The sequence below is a fragment of the Mastacembelus armatus genome, chromosome 6, assembly GCF_900324485.2.
Source record: "Mastacembelus armatus chromosome 6, fMasArm1.2, whole genome shotgun sequence".
Lineage (NCBI taxonomy): Eukaryota > Metazoa > Chordata > Actinopteri > Synbranchiformes > Mastacembelidae > Mastacembelus > Mastacembelus armatus.
In genome coordinates this window covers 16,113,770-16,130,984 of record NC_046638.1, presented here as the reverse complement: position 1 = coordinate 16,130,984, position 17,215 = coordinate 16,113,770, and positions in this window count along the sequence as shown.

The window sequence follows — 17,215 nt, the reverse complement described above, 5'->3', positions numbered from 1 at the left end:
TGTTAACTAATTTCTGCTAGAGAAATTTTGGTTAGGAATATGTGGCAGGAAATAAATGACATGAGGTCTTCGCTGCTTTATTAGTTTGTCTTTACTGGGTATCACTGTAACAGCTTCATGGGAAGTTTTGTGTGACTGTGTGAACACTTTAAATCCACTTACCTCACTGCATTTCTGACATGACAGTAAAATACTGTAACGTGTGGGTGAGAAGTGAATGTAATGAGGATGTGCACTCATGCCCTATAGGCTTAATACACAGTTGCTTTTAAGTATATTGATTGCGAGCTGTTATTTTGAAGGCCAAATCCCTCCACTTCCTGCGTATGTCTGTCTGTCGGCGTTAATTTGGTTGCATCCCTCCTCTTCTACCAACTTCTTTTGTAGAGACGGGACGACCTCCTTCGGCTTGTTTCAACCCCATCACCCCTCACCGTCACTTCCTGGATACAGAGAGAGGTCCCTCTCACAAAGTGCTGACTTCTGTCTTGGAAAAGTACTAGAAAGTCTGGGAGGCACGTTTCCAGCTCACTCACAAGTGCAGTTTGGAGGAGTTAGTTCTTATGTGACCTTCATTTGAACATGTCTCTAGTAATGACATCGGGGTGTTAGAGCTTTAATTCTACATCAATCTGCAGACACCCAAGCAAAATAGATATTTTGAGATTCCTTTTTGTGCTTAGGTCTTGCTGGGACATTCTCAGGGACCCCAGTTGCTCTTCTTTGTTGGTGATCAACTAGGCTAAGCCACTTTATTCAGCGCAAACGTGCAGATTGAACAGCTTTTGTAATTCTTAATACAGTAAAGCTGCCTTAAATTCACCACCACAACAGTCTAAAAATAGCACACAAATAGGACTCACTGATATATTTAAACATGTATTTCATGATCTATGAAATTTATACAGTATATTTTTATTTAGTATATATTTCTAGTGGGCTAAATCAATACTGAGGATACATATAAAGACATACATTTCCAGAAGTAGGCAGCATTGAAAATGCATCTCAGTTTTGGTTCCTGCAACATAATTAGATTCAGGTTTGTTTACAGGGCATGCCCACATGGTGTCACTATACACATAAAAGACACCTTCAATGCCACCTCAGAATAATTTTATTAGACTGAGTCAATCTTTATATCCCAACACCTATGACTCCACTATATAAGTATTCAGGTTCACCTTTCTTGCTCATGAGTGAGGTCATAAAAAATACATGGCCTTTACCTCAGTATTGATTTGACAGAGTTGCCTGGGCTCACTGTAGACTGACTTTGATTTGTACACCTCGTACAGGACATGGCAAAATTTTGTGGAGAAGCATTAAATGTGGAGAATCACTAAGAAGACAAATGTTCCACGAAGCGAGACACAAAGACACAGTAAAATTTATCTTATGATGCCAATAAAGCTCCTTGAATTGGATTGAGGAAGTGAAAATTGGGGAGGAGGGAGAGGGGTGACACAAAGAGACAACAGATGACAGATGGTGGGTACCAGATAAATATAGGGAGAAAGGAAGGGAAGAAGGGAGAGGAGGGGGTGAAGAGATAAAGCAGAGTAATCAGATGGAAAAGGAGCGGTACAGAGAGATCGAGGAGGAAAGGAAAACATAATGCAGCCAGGGAAGAGGGGCACAGAGAAAGAGAAAAGACAACGAGAGTCTCTGAGGGCCACTGCTGCCTGGGCCAGCTTCTCTTCTCTATCTGCAGTGCAGCTGAGGTCAGGGCCTCTCTAGCTCTGCAACTTGCTGCCACATCGTCATCCTCGTGATTGATCACCACTTTGTCGCACTCTGATTAAGATGCTTTATCTGAGTACTCTGCTTCTATCGACACTTGTGTGTATCCCTCTGCATCGCAACTTTCTCAGCTTTTTTTCCCCCTCTAACTGTCTCTTGAGTTACACTTTTCTTGTCCCGTTGCTCACTCCCTTTCTCTTTTTTCCAAACACCCAAAGGTCAATATCATCTATTAGATCTAGATTTGCTGACTGTTGTATTATTTATACATACAGAGATAGAGGAGATGCTCTATTAAAAGCTTAATTGGCTACGTCTGTGTCTCTGGCTCCATTAATATCCCCATGATGGTTTCTGCTCATTTGTGTGTGTGTGTTACTAAGTTAGTCTTAGTAAGTGTGAGTTAGTAAGTGTGTGTGTGTGTGTGTGTGTGTGTGCCAGTATGTGCCATGTGTTTCTTGGTTGCAGAGCATCAGAGGATGAGTAAGCTTGTGAAAATTTACAGTGAGAAGACAAGTTTAATCGTGTGTGTTTACAGGCTCTCTGGTGCAGTGGGACAAGAGAAGAAACTCTAGAAAATGACATCCTGTATTGGATATGATCCGCATTGGAGGATATTTCTATTTCTGTCCCCCCACCATCACCATCACCCCACTTTAGCAGGGGACTACCCTAGAGACACAGGGGTAAAGACAAAAACAAAAACAGAGAGAGAGAGAGATCATGGTTGCATAGCATCAGTACAACCAGGTCATAGTAACTTACTATTGATTAGAGCAGGCGCTTAATTCCCTGAAGGAATATTGTATGGCTACTACACAGACACCACTTGAGATAAAAATATCATAAGATACAACATGTCCACTGTAAGGATATTACTGATCACCTCAAGCAAGGTATTACTTTCCTGGGTAATATCATGCAAACATGATTTTTCTATTCTTGTCAGGAGGTGCTGCATCTACATGGCAGGTGTCACTGAGACAGAGGGATCTACACTTGGACCCAGTTGAACTTTGCATGAAACACCAGTGGTGGTAGCACTAACATTTATGGTCCAGCTGATGGCCCTTAAGTTACTGCTCCTGCTGTGTCTAATTTTTTTATTGCATTTATTTAAGTTCTTCAACAATCAACAGGGAAGTATTTCCCCACATAACAGAATCAAACTGCTTGGTGTCCTTAAAATTCCATTCAAAGGAGATTCAGCAAAATAACATTGTGTAGTTATATACACAAGAGATGCCAGAGCAACAGAAAGGGATTGCTACAGACAAACAGTGCTGCATGCACACAATGCAGTGTGTGTTTAATGCATCTGTGTATTAAACACACACTGCAGTGTGTGTTTAATGCATCTGTGTATTAAACACACAATGCAGTGTGTGTGTGTTTAATGCATCTGTGTATTAAACACACAATGCAGTGTGTGTTTAATGCATCTGTGTATTTTCAGAGTTGGCAAAATTTATGATAGCAATGCTATGTTGCTTTAAAATTGGGTGAGATCTAGCGAATTTGAAAGTCACATCATTACATCACTTTCATAGTGCTCAAGCCATTCGGTGACACAGAGTGCCCCATTAAAGGGGACTTTGTCAGACTAATAATAAACCCTCTTTCAACGGCTCTTTGAATTTTTCCTCAGACAGATTCTGATCCAAAATAAAGATAAACTGGGCCTGCTCAACATTTCCATTTATGTCATGGAGCACAGCAGGAGTTTTTTTTTTTTATTGTATGATGCCAAACACATGTAAATAAACATTTGCATTTATTTCTTCTCTCATTTTTTTCTGGATTTTGCTATAAAATATCTCCCACAGATGTCACTGCAGATTAGCTGATGTCACTTGTAAATGAACTAAATACAGCTGGAAAGCTGCAACTTGACCTCCATAATGAAAAAATCAGAAAAATAAAACCTGGAGAAACATTTGGTAGGTTGATGGGTATAGTGTGCTGATAGTTAAAGATGGGCTGAATGACTGTGTGATACTAACATAGGTGATACAGCATTGTTTTAGATACCCTTAAGTAAACTAAACAAATTCCTCAGGTTGAACTGAAGACTTGATGAACCGCTTTAGCAGAAGTGAAAAAGAAACTGCTGTGGTGATGGAGTGCTTAAGAACTCCTTAGGCAGTGCAGTGTGGGTAGATGTTAATTCATTAGCTTCCAGCTTAGGAGACAGAGGAGTAGAAAAGCAGGCACAGAGGGATCCACAGGCAGACAGAGATAAATAGAGCAGGCAGGTCTCAGAACCACAGACACAGAAAAGGATCAGATTTAACCAGGTACATTTACTCCACTTCTGCTTTAACGAACAAGTTTGAGCAGCCCATGAGCCCCACTGCAGGTAAAATCAAATGTGATTCACTATTACATTGACTCAGCCATTTGCATTTACGAGGTATGCTTGACTGGGCTCTGAACCTCAGAGAATTTGTGTGATTGCTGAAATACTGCAAACACAGCAATGACCAAAGCATCAGGGCTGACAGGGTGTTCTCAAAGTCTCTTTAACATTAAGATTTGTCTGTGCTTTTTTTTTTTCTGCGTTTCTCAGCTGAGGTGGTAGATGAGACTCTAAAAGCCAACATCTGTCATCCTGTTAACGCTGAAACAACCCTCTGGACTGTGTTAAATCTCATCTGATTTCCAACACTCTTTTTTGTCTTTATGATGTTTCCATTTAACTTACACTCAGAAATAGTCACAAGCTGTCAAGAGGAAAAGGCAAAATGTAGATGCTTTAGATTAGTTTCATATTTCCTTTGTTTCTCCAGTCTGAAACATAATGGAAATAGATGGCAAACACACTATCAACAATATCGTCTTATTACATTCTGCTACATTTATGTGCAAGGAGTGGGAGGAAGTACAATACATACAAAAGTTGTCAGTTCCAGGGCCCAGTGGAGGATTCTGTCCTGTATACAGTGCAGCAGATGACTGGTGATCTTTCTGGGGGCTCATATAAGCAACAAGGAAGGAATAAAAAAGTCAGATAATGGTAGGCAACAGCATGAATGACACTACTGAAATCCATCCATCCATCCATCCATTCATCCATCCATTCATCCATCCATCCATCCATCCATCCATCCATCCATCCATCCATCCATCCATCCATCCATCCATCCATCCATCCATTATCCATACCCGTTTATTCCTAATTAGGGTCATGGCGATCTGCTGGAGCCTATTCCAGTTCTCTTTGTGTGAAAGAGAAACTGGAACTCTGTACACCCTGGACAGGTTGCCAGTCCATCACAGGGCCAGGACACTCTTCATAAATGATTTTTAAGTTGCAACAAATTGCATTATTAATGACTAATGCATCACTGACTAATGCTTTATAGTTCAGTTGAAAGATTAATAAGGACAACTTTTGTGTTGTTGGTTGTGGATGTATGTGAATGTTAATGACTGATTAAAATAGATGTCAAGGAACAACCCATCAAGTTTGCAGTTGTTAATGTTAGTGAATTGTTTATAGATAGATTTTGATCCACATGCCTTGTAGACCTTTTTCAGTAGAATAGTCAATCAGAGGGGACTCCCTAATGAACTTAAGGATGGATTAAAAGGCAAAGCAACCACAACCTGGTTAACTGATCTATAAACTATTATTTGCAGCCTTTGACTTTGTAAAATCATGGTATTAGGTGATGTTCTTTGCAGAAGGGCATTCAGTACCATTGAATATTAGCAGTGTGACTGAAAAAGAGGAATTTTCCAAAAATAGCCTTTTAGGTACATTACACATTTCTACAATGAATGAGTTCAGTGTCCTGAAACCTTGTATCCTAGAAATTGCATTTATATACAACTAATTTGCAACTAATTACACAGGATTTCATCTCTGCTTTTTGCAGATGATGTTGTCCTGTTGGCTCCATCAAGCCAGGACCTCCAGCGTGCGTTGGGGCGGTTTGCAACCGAGTGCAAAGCGGCCGGGATGAGAATCAGCACCTCCAAGTCCGAGGCCATGGTTCTCAACCGGAAAAAGGCCAGGGGAGAGATCCTGCCTCAGGTGGAGGAGTTTAAGTATCTTGGTAGAGCTGCTGCTCCTCCACATCGAGAGGAGCCAGCTGAGGTGGCTCGGGCATCTGTTCCGGATGCCTCCTGGGCACCTCCCTTGGGAGGTTATGGTTTGGCACTTACTGCACTATGATTAAGATTAGGGGATGGTAGTGGGTTTGGTTATTCAGTTCACTATTGAGAAGTTCTGGCCTTGCTGTCATGAAGGTCCAGGACTAAAACACTGACACACCTATACTCTTCAATTCCCTCAGTTTCAAGGTTAATTTTAAAAACACTAAAGTTTCCTCCTATCACATCTGTGGAGCTCTAGCAGAAGAACACAATACCTCATTCTTAATATTTTGGTAAATGCCTGTGCTTTGTCTTATAAGCACTGGTCATTAGACATTAAAAGCAGCTTATGAGTTCATTAAAGGCGTAATGATTATAATATAATATTCTTCTGTGCAATTTGCACAGTGTCTAACATCTCGAGGCAGTGACTTCTGAAGGAACCTTGTGGGTAACACCCTCATTACAAATCCATAATGTATTCTGTGATGACAGATTGCATGTAATGTTCAAACGTAATACTAATGAAGCACAATAGTGCACTCACTGTAAACCAAGGACTATAGGTCATTCAGAAATACCCAGAGAGCCATAAAAAAGCTTTCATTGCTTGGTCAAACACATTGTACTTGAAAAGGTTCACACAAGCAGGTCAGCAAAACAGTTTAATTATATCTATGTCACTATACGTAATGGCTGTTAAATGACTGTTAAAATGCAGGAATGACTATCAGGTTCACAAACACACTGTACACTCATTTATAGCACATTCTACAGCACCAAATGTGTTTTATACAGAACAAAATGCCCTTAATTTCCTTGCTTCACTTGTGTCTATTTCTAAGTTTGAATTTATTTCAAAGTCGCTTTAAGTTCAGTGACAGCTGCAAGTATTGGGATACTTGCTGGTATTGAGTTGTAACCTGAAGATTTATGTTTCCGAACAGATACGACCACCCCGCACACGTATCTGGCAGTGAGAGGAAACACACACTGGGGGTGGATCAGCACTAAGTCTGAATTTTCCAGTAGGGAAAACATGCTGTGGGTTTTACGTATCTCTCCATCCATCCACAAACATGCTCTCTCACCTAATTTCTCTGTCTCTCAAACTTCTCTCACTAACTCCGTGTCTTTAGTACACTCCTCCTCCCTTCTCTATTTTTCTTGTTGTCCTCCATTTTTCACTCCTCTCTATCTTACAGGAACCTCCTTCCTGCCATTGCTCTCTTTCCTCCTACGACTCAACATCCTCATCCCTCTCTGTATCTCTCCTGCCATCACCCCATCCACCCCACTCTCTCTCTCTCTCTCTCTCTCTCTCTCCTTGTCTCTCTCTGTCTCTCTCTTTCAGTGGATAATTCATCAGTGTGTCTCAGAACTGCTGTCTGCCTGCATGCCTACTGTGATTTCCACAGGGACTCTTTCAGGGACCATTCCCACCTAAGCCAGGAGGTAGAGCCATGGCTGGAGAGGGAAATTAATTACAGCCACCTTATACTAACCTGTATACAAACACACATACACACACATCACTGGCACACATTGGAGAATGACTTTATTCATTTAAACATTTTTTTTCACACATTTTCTGTTGCTTTTTGACTGAAATCTTTCACTTTAAACTTTCACACACACGCTTCTTGAAGTGCACATATAATTGACTACACTTAGAGATGTTTTTTTTTACACACTCCTGAGCTCAAGCCCACACATACACAAACACCAGCATCCTTGCTTTGATCAGTTACGTCTCCTGTGGCTGACTGGAGTACTTGGAGTGAAGCATTAATTATGATAACTGTTTTATATCTTTCAAATAAATACTGAATGCTTCAATCTACATATTTTCAATACAAATGAATGAACAGTACACACAGCAAACACAAAGATATAGACACACTTCTGGATTAAGAAACAGATATCCCGCATGTTGTACTGTTATTAGACACATATACATCGTACCATATCAGAATGCTTCTGTTATCAGAGGAAGTGGAGGAGTTGTCATTAGTATGGCTTTCATCAATATGATACGAAAAGAAAGAAAAAAAGAAGAAGAGGATGTAGATAGTGAGGAGAAAACCAAAAAGAGAAGATAAGATACAAGAAAAGAGAATGGAGGCAGAGGGGTGTGGGAGTGTTGCAGACATCTACCATTACGACTGAATGCAGTAGAGGCATAGTTTTCTGTGTGTGTGTGTGTGTGTGTGTGTGTGTGTGTGTGTGTGTGTGTGTGTGTGTGTGTGAATAGGGAAAAGCAGGGTATTGATTAGGGATCGAGTAGCTCCTGGTGTGAGCACCAGAAGAGGGATTAGGGGCAGAGTGAATGTCACCACGCGCACTTAAAGTACCTACCATACCAAGCTATAGGGTGTCTGCTGAGATTTGGTCGCATTAGAAATTGATCAAATGACCTCTTTTCCTGTGTAATATGTTACAAAGCATACAACGACAAATTATAATGAGTAGTAGTCTGCAGCATTCTGATGTAAATAAATACCAGCTTGGCTCCTCGCTGTGTAATGTTTTGTAAAGTCTTCTTTAGGGTTTTCATTTTATATTGTGTGTGTGTGTGTGTTAATATCATCTTCAGGGCAAATAAACTAAATATCTCTGAGAGTTATACAGGTTTTAGTCAAAGTTGCACATAGCTGGGTGATATAGGGGCTAATGGCTGACTATCAACTCCTGCATGGCTGGACAGACATCCACAAACACGCTAACCAGCCAGGACCCTGTTAGCAAAAGTCAGTCAAAGTAGATGAGTTTTAATGATCAATGTGTTGTGTTCAGATGCTCTGAAACTGAATTAGTTTTGTCAGCTGTGTTAATACTGTGAAAGGCTGGAGCAGGGCCTGATTTCAGAAGACTAACACGGAGGAGGTACAGAAATTGGCTCACATGAAAAAAAACTTTCATTTGCACTGCAATTAGTGTAAGTCCCCTTTGAAAAGAGGGAGTGTGAACTAATGGGAAACTAATAGGAACATTTAGAAAATAGAATAACAAATTGGTGAGAGAATGCTAGAAGTGGAAGTGTTTAGTTTTTGCTTCTCATAAATTGACAATAAATTCACTACTCCATCTGCATACACTTTGCTGCAGAACTATTGCAAGATTCAGTTTTAGGTGGTTAAATAATGTTTTTAAGAGGAGATAAGAGATTGCTTAGAACATACAGTGGAGTGGAGAGGAGCATCATCCCCATTTAGAGTGGCCTGATAGGAAGGATAGAGCTCAATTGATTAGAGTCAATTAGAGAAAAGGTCAGGTCACAGCTGGGGCAGTGAGGCTACAGTCACTGGGATTACTGCAAACGTAACACAACAGAAACACTCACATCACATGTGAACCAGTACATATACACATACATCCAACAGAGACAGAGGAACAGAACCTACATGTCCATGTCGTACAGTTTTCAGGTTGTGAAAACCAACATGAACACAAACACCTCCTGCTGCTTATCTGATTGCTGTTCTGAACATTGGATCAATCCTGTTCATGTGTAATCAGCCTTGCAGACCAGTTACTTCTCCATTGGATCATCTTCATTGACACTGAATATGTGTGTGTTTGTGTGGTTCTGCACTTCTGTAAAACACGCTGTAGCTACTAATTTGGTCACTCAAGGTCACACAGACTCAGATAAAAAACACCTTCCAGTTTTTTTTTCTTCTGACAGCCCTTTTTGCTTTAAACAACCTTTGCTGCTTGCATTCTCATCCTAATTCCACCCTTTTCTTCCCTGCTTTCTTCTCTCAATGCCAGAGGAGGACCATTCATTCATTAGTATAACCTTCAGTCTATCTGTTCTTTATTTCTTTCCACCATGTTCACTCCTTCCTTGCAGATATTGCCATTGTTGCTCAAGACCTCATGTCTCCTCACTATATGTCTTTGTTCCTCTCTTGGTTTTATACTTTTGTCACTGCTCTTGCCGCTGCTACTCTATCCATTTTGTGATTTCTCTCTCTCTCGCTCTGTATTTGAGTAATAATGTTTCAAAAGCTAATAAACTGAGCTAAATAGGGGAGTTACCTTTTATTTAACTTTGTTTTACTTGTGGTGAATGTTGATGTTCAAAAACTGTGATTTTTATGAGGAATGAAGAATTAACGTGCTAACCTAACTTTATATACTGTACTACTGTGGAGTGTAAAGCAATTCCTCAAAACAACACAATCTCTCTCTACAAGTGAAAAGCTGATTTCGTAAACTAAACAACACACTCTTGCTGATTTCAATACATTCACATTTTGCTGTCACAGCCTTACTTACTTACTTATTTACATATGACCAGTTAATTTAGCTAATGTTTGCAAACTTTGGCTTGATACAGCTATGTAACATTAATGAGTCAGTTCATTCACTTTGCAAATTGGGCTGGAGCCCATCAGCATGTATGGTGCCCAGCCAGAGCTCAGCTCCATCTCCTTCTGCATGCAATGTTGCCAACTCTCACACATCTGGCTTATAACATCTATTTCCAGACACGGCCTCTCACTGACCAAACAAATATAAAATGTAACTCCCTTTCCAGGATTGATATGTGTGTCTCCACACTGAGAAAGGGGCTGTGCACAATGGACATGTGGCACAGCAGCAGTAACTTCATTAATCGTGATCTTACTGTAGCCTTATTACCCTAAATACTGTTCTGCATTGCTGACAGGTGGGCTGCTGATCATCAGATTCATAGTTTTTACAGTAAAACAAACTGGCTGTGTCCACTTCTGCTGCTCAAATGCAATAATATCTGCAGCTTTACTGTAAGCAAGGAAATAACTAGTCATTGAAGTAAAAAATATATAAATATATATACAGATAATATAGATACAGATCATCACCCTAATAATGAAAACATTATTTTCATTACTCAGCCTGTAAGTTACTGTAGAGAGAGTACAGCTGCCAAAACATAAGTCTGTTTTTATGTAAAGTACATAAATAAATAAATCATCAGCCACTGGAAGTGTGTTTGGACATAGGCCTGTGTTGTGTAATTGTCATTTGGGGCTTCAGAGTGATTCATGGAGATAATCTTTGTACCCTCAAATTTCTTTAAAGGGTCCCGTCTGTCACATTACCAATAAATAAATGTTTGAAAATGCACATTTTTCAAGGCCTCTCCTTAGTGGTCATTTAGAAAGGAGTGATCACTCAGTTCATAGTGACGACCGTCTCAGGTTAACTGAAGCAATGAGTGTGTGCTGCACATATGCACATACTTACTGATTGGGACTTGACCTGGATTCCAGATTTGGAACTTGTGAACAATCTTTATTTTACTTTTTTAGTGTTTAGCACATTGACATTAAGGAAATGTCTGATGAGCTGACAGCCGACTGTGAAAAATACATCACACCGTCACAGACATAAATCAGCAGATATATCGATCTGGGCATGCATTCAAAGTTAACTTCTTATTACTAACATGATAAATGAAGAAATTATTAGAAATATTAAATGAAATTACAAAATATAATTTATGCACATCATTTACCTGATTTGTAGCCTGGGAGTGTTCTTCATACTGCATTACAATAGCCTGTTTAAACTGATCATCTACCGAACTAATCAATGCTGATACTTTATGCTAATAGATAAAGGAGTGGTGATTATGCAGTGCATGCTTTGAATTCATTAGTTAAATCAGTGCAGTTTTTTAAGCAGTCTGGATGGCATTTAGCAGATGACAGAACGCTCATTTCAACTATGCAAGATGTGAGACTTGACTTGGATTTGCAAAAGCGACTTGTGAGCATCTCTGATACTTATAACTGCTGTAAACGTTTGTTATCAGTGAACTGAGGATGAAACTCCACCTTAAGCACGATAAATTTTGCACACAATAAAAGCTTCATCTTTTACAGGTCACCCACTGTGTTTGTGAATGCAACAGGAGAATGTCAAGAGGTTTTCTCCTTTACACTATAGTATTAATACAGTCAGTAATTTCTGGGTAATTATTAGATTTGTCATGTAGTCTAATAGAACTTTGTGTAATTAAATAGTTTAATTTCACTTTCAGATAGCCATAAAATATATATATTTAACAGTACAATAACCTCGCAACATAATATGTGCATGACATTGTGTATAGTTTAAGAAATATTGTGTGGGTAATTACTTATCTTCTTCTTTGCTTATTATTTGAGAACTTAACAGTAAAAAATGGATCATGAATAAGCCAAATTACTTTTAGGGGTGAATATAAATTTGAAAATGTCCAAGGTCTACCCTGCCTCTCACTTAAATTCATGCATACGTTCCCCGTTTGTCTGTGACAAATAAAATGGATGCAAATATAATTATTATTAGAAGATAACAGGCATAATGTGCCACTCTTTAAAAAAAAAAAAAAGCACAGAAAATTAATCAGTGTACACAACTGTAGGTTTCTCTGAACGGTTAGTTTCATAAAAAAGCAGGGGCACACTTAATTATTATTAAAATATGGTGTGCTGGAGCTCAGTGCTGGCTTTTATTATGCCTGTAGATATATTCATCTGCTTCACAGCTGTCTTGTACTATATGTGCAGGAGAGCCACCGCTGTGTTGGAAACATTTGTACCTCAAGGTCAAAATGAATAAATAACGAATTTTGACAGAAGTCTCTACCCACTGCTTGCTGAGCACAAACCTGAGAAGAAGCTTTCTCTATAAATGAGAGTACAGGAGCTAGAATTGCTTTGCTGCTCGTTGCCTCCTGGAAAGTGAAGAAACTGAAGGATGGAACATGGCCTTTGAAAAGGTTTGCCGAGTCCACGTCAATATTCCATCGTCTTCACACTGTCTATAAGTGTAAATGCAGTTTTTGGGCAAACCTTGTGTCAGTGTCATGACCTGCTGGAGTGTGCGTTTACATGTGCTTATGCGCTTACTGTGTAAACCCGAGGAGCTCTGGGACTTCATCTTCACTCTATAAACTGCTGCTGCTTCTGTTTGCTGAGGCATCCGGCAGTAATAAAATATTCATCTGTAAAAAACATTCAAATAACTAGGAGCAACTTCTGCAAAACATACATGGCTTTCACCTGAGACTTACAGTACATTCTCTCACACCACACTGTTCTGATCAAATGCAGTGAAAGAATGACGACCAGACTCACCTACGCACACACACACACACACACACACACACACACACACACACACACACACACACACAATTACTAAACAGTTACAGCCTCACCTGCACTCCATCTGCGTTTCTTTCCAAGGTCTGCATAAATAAAATAAATCTCTGCACTGCCTTGCTGCTGCTGCTTTAATCACCAAAACAAATCATTAATTTTCTGCATTCACAGAATTAGCTAAACTCAACATAAACTCAAATTGAAGTGTTCCTTGCATGTAAATAAATGGAAATATGGATTTCAAACATGCTGCTCATCGCACAATTTGGTCTTAAGCCATTTTAGCAGCACGGCTTTAGGGATGTCAGCAGTTGGTCAATTAGACAAAAATACCTCATTAACTATTGGAAGGACTGACATGAAATTTTAATTTTACACAGACATTTGTGGCTCCTACACAATGTAATCTGGTGACTTTGGGGCGCCACTGACTTTTCCTGTAGGAAAAATGAATATATACATATATAACTGTGTAAATCTTTTAGATACATGTGACAACAAAGGTTTCTGGTATATTTTAAAATATGTGCATTTACTATACAAATATGGGGACACAGATGCACAGTGGTTAGTGCTGTCACCCCACAACAAGAAGGGTCTGGGTTAGAATCCTGGTCTTCCTGTGCCTTGCCATTGCCGGTCTCAAGCCTGGATCAAACAGGAGGCTGTCGCTGTAAAAAACCCCATTGCTATGGAAACGATAAGCATCACTTCAGCTGCTGGCACTCTGAGTGACTCCATTGAAGCACATGCAAGAGGCTGCTAGTGGTCAGGGCCTTGCCGCCTGATGTCCTCCACAGCATGAGAGGGACTTCAATCTACTGCATGAACATACTGTATACAAATTTGTATATTGGTGCAAAGCATACAATACTTTGACATATACACTATCTGTGCAATGTCAAAATAATTTATGCATATGCATGGGCTATGATACACTTCTTTGCCTTATTGTATGCAAATGGTAAGGAAAGGTCACGAGGCAGAGCTCACTGGGTAGCAAGATTTCTTACCACATTCACAAAAATTCATTTTAGGAGGCCCAGAGGGTAAAATTATCTCTGTGGTGATTTTACATGAAAATGAGGGGGCCAGGCTGTGCATAAGTATCGTGAATCATATTTCACATAATGGCCATAATGTGCAAAAATAGTCTTCCTGGAATCCATTCTGAAGTACTAAGTCAATGAAAAACTGCAAACCCAAAAGTTACTTTCAATAAAAGGGTACAACACGTTGTGTGTGACATCATTAGGTTTTCATTCAAAAACAAGAAGCCAGAGAAGGTTCAGGCGTTTCAGCTGTGGTGCTCAATGTGCTGTCACAGAAAGCAACAGAACATTTTCCTTTTCAACTGGTGCTGCTCAATAATGTCGGAAACACACTCTTAAGTCCACTTTATTTGCTTTATACCAAACATGTTTAACCAGAGCGCTTTGATGTCTGGTGTAGAAAAACTCCCAACTACAAATTTCTGGCAAATAGCACTGCAAACATCTTGTTTAGCTGCACCAGATAAAATTTTAAGTGACAAATATATTTTATTTATGAAAATAAATGCGACATGTGGCTGCAACAAAGAACTTCCTACAAAGTGCAGCTGATTCCTGCTGTCTGCCCATATAAGCGTCTTTTTTCTGGTCACAGGAAATGAAGAGGGAACATTTAGGAGGGAAATCCAATCTGACTCCCACACAGCAAAGAGAGCAGCACTCTGTCCACAAAAAAGCTGCACTCAGCATTTTTAGACCTTTTTCACTTTTAAGACTTCGCTCTCCTTTGGTATAAAGCATCGCAGACGAGAACGCTGCGCTGCTTACTGATGTTACCTTAAAGGATTTCTGGGCATTGAAGTTCAAAATGTTCAAACACTTATCACTTGCAGCCGTTTGGAGCTGCGCACATGCTGTGTTGCCTGGTGATACTTTAATCTAGAGTCATGAAATGTCAGAGAAAATAAATTCTGACAACTTTTTAGAGGCATCTTCTTTAATGAAGTCTCAAGCCTGTGCAGTAATCCTCCATGTGCTGCTTTGTTTCAACATACTGAAGCCAAAAAAATCCCTACTGTAGGTGCCTGAAGTAAACTTGTACAACAAAATCCAACTACACCCACCTCCAAAGCTCACTGAAACAACTGTCATTTGTTTCATCAATAAAAAAGAAGCACATGTAACAATGCTGCGCTGTAGGTTTTACATGAGATAATGTGCCAATAAATGTTAATAAGTGACTTTTAGAGATAGCGACATGCCAGTTTTGCTTCTTCTGAACAGAGTCAGGCTGTTTCCCTGATTCCATCCTTTGTACTTTGGGCTAACAATGAAGACAAGTACAAGAGTGGCAGTGAGCTCCTCATCTGATTCAAGTAAGCATTTTACCAAAATGTCACTAATCCTTTATCTGTGCTTATATATTATATTTAAGTTCAGTAATTAGAACACTGGAGAGTTGGCACAAAGCAAATACGTGCGCTTAATATTTTTTGACCTGTATCTGTAAGGGGCATAGTTTGACAGTTATAACTTATGAGCTGACAGAAGAAATAACTGTACGAAGTGTAATGTTATATAGAGGCAGGAACACAATGCCAGTGTCTGATTGCTTGTGTTTTTGGCTTGTCTGACTTCTTTTTAGTTAAAGTGTAATTAAAGCATAGGCCATGTTTTTATTACCAGTGGGGATGACACTAACACCTGAGTTGTGATAAGTTGAAATTACCCTTTGAATAGTGGGGTTTGCTTTTATTTTTAGGTGATATTCAATCAACTTAAGTCTTCCTTCACTTGGTATTTGTATACAGGCTATCTAACCTGTTAAGATTGCAAATGGACACAACTGAACGAACAAATTTACCGAACATTCTTCCTACCACATGCTCTAAACATGTTTTTAGGCCTTGGTCATTGTCAAAACCTGTAGTACTCCTACAAATCTGTCCTTGCTCTCCATGGCTAACTTTCTAATGATTTCTCTTTAAATTTGGATTGTGTATTTTCAGAATGTTTGTCATTGAAGAACTTCGACACATGGCTTTGTGTTCACACTGCAGAACTTGAAATGGTGAGGACATGCTTGAATACTTAATGGGCGCGTTGTAGTAAGGTCGTGGCCAAAACACTCCAAATAAAACTCATAAGACCTGGTTATGATTCAATCTACTTTTGACAACATGCAACCTTCAAAAAAAAAAAACAAGCCAAAATTTTCACCCCAGTTTCCACGGCAAACACTTCTTGTAATTGCATACCCAGAAGCATTCATTTTAACATCAGAGCATTATAACCACATAGAATAATATAAGCACACTCAATTAGTCAGTCAGCACCAATTTAATGATTTTCTATAAAGGTAGCAAAACCTACTACATCTACTACCTGTAAGAGAAGCAGAGAAATGGGAAACGAAAGGCAAAGACGGTTAGAAAAAAAGTGTGAGACAGCAAACGGAACTAAAGACAGTAATGCATTCACAAATTCTTTTTGAAAGCAGGACATGCTGCGATTGCACCATTTTGAAAAGACTCTTGGCTGTACCTGTTCCACTACTTTCATCTCTGGTAAAGTCCATTTTTCATCCATGATTCCTGGCAGTTTGAATCTCCACTCTGTTTGATGGAGACTTTGTGCAGCAACAGCAATGCCACTCGCATATTTCTTCATCCACAGGAACGTACTGTCTCTAAGCTTTACGTGGGTATATGATGTAAGCACGCCGTTAGCACATATGTCACAGGATCATCCACGTACACACTGGCTTTAGTCGCGCTCTTCCGGTTTTCTCACATGAAAAGGCAAAGAAAGCTAAACACTGCATGCTATCTCCACAAAAAACAAGCTTAGAGAGAGACATTTCATCAGACAGAGCTGGAGCAGAGCAGTTTAATCACTAACAGTGATGAAATTGTTCAAGTTGTGCAAATAAATGGTTTAAATTCAACAAGCTATTTTACACTTCGTGAGATATCTGATCTCTCTTTCGCACACACTTATACACAACCTTGAACAGAGAAAACAATCACAATCTGCAGTACAAAGACAGCAATACAGTGAGAAATGGACAAACGTCTGAGTTAAATATCTCTGTAATTAATCTTTAGCATTTTTTTAGGCTACTGTCCAAATGACTGAAGATGGAACGAAAAGATGGAAATCCAGTATGTGATCTGAACATCTTGACTAGTCATTTTAAATAACACAATATGTGTACTCTGCTTAACATATCCA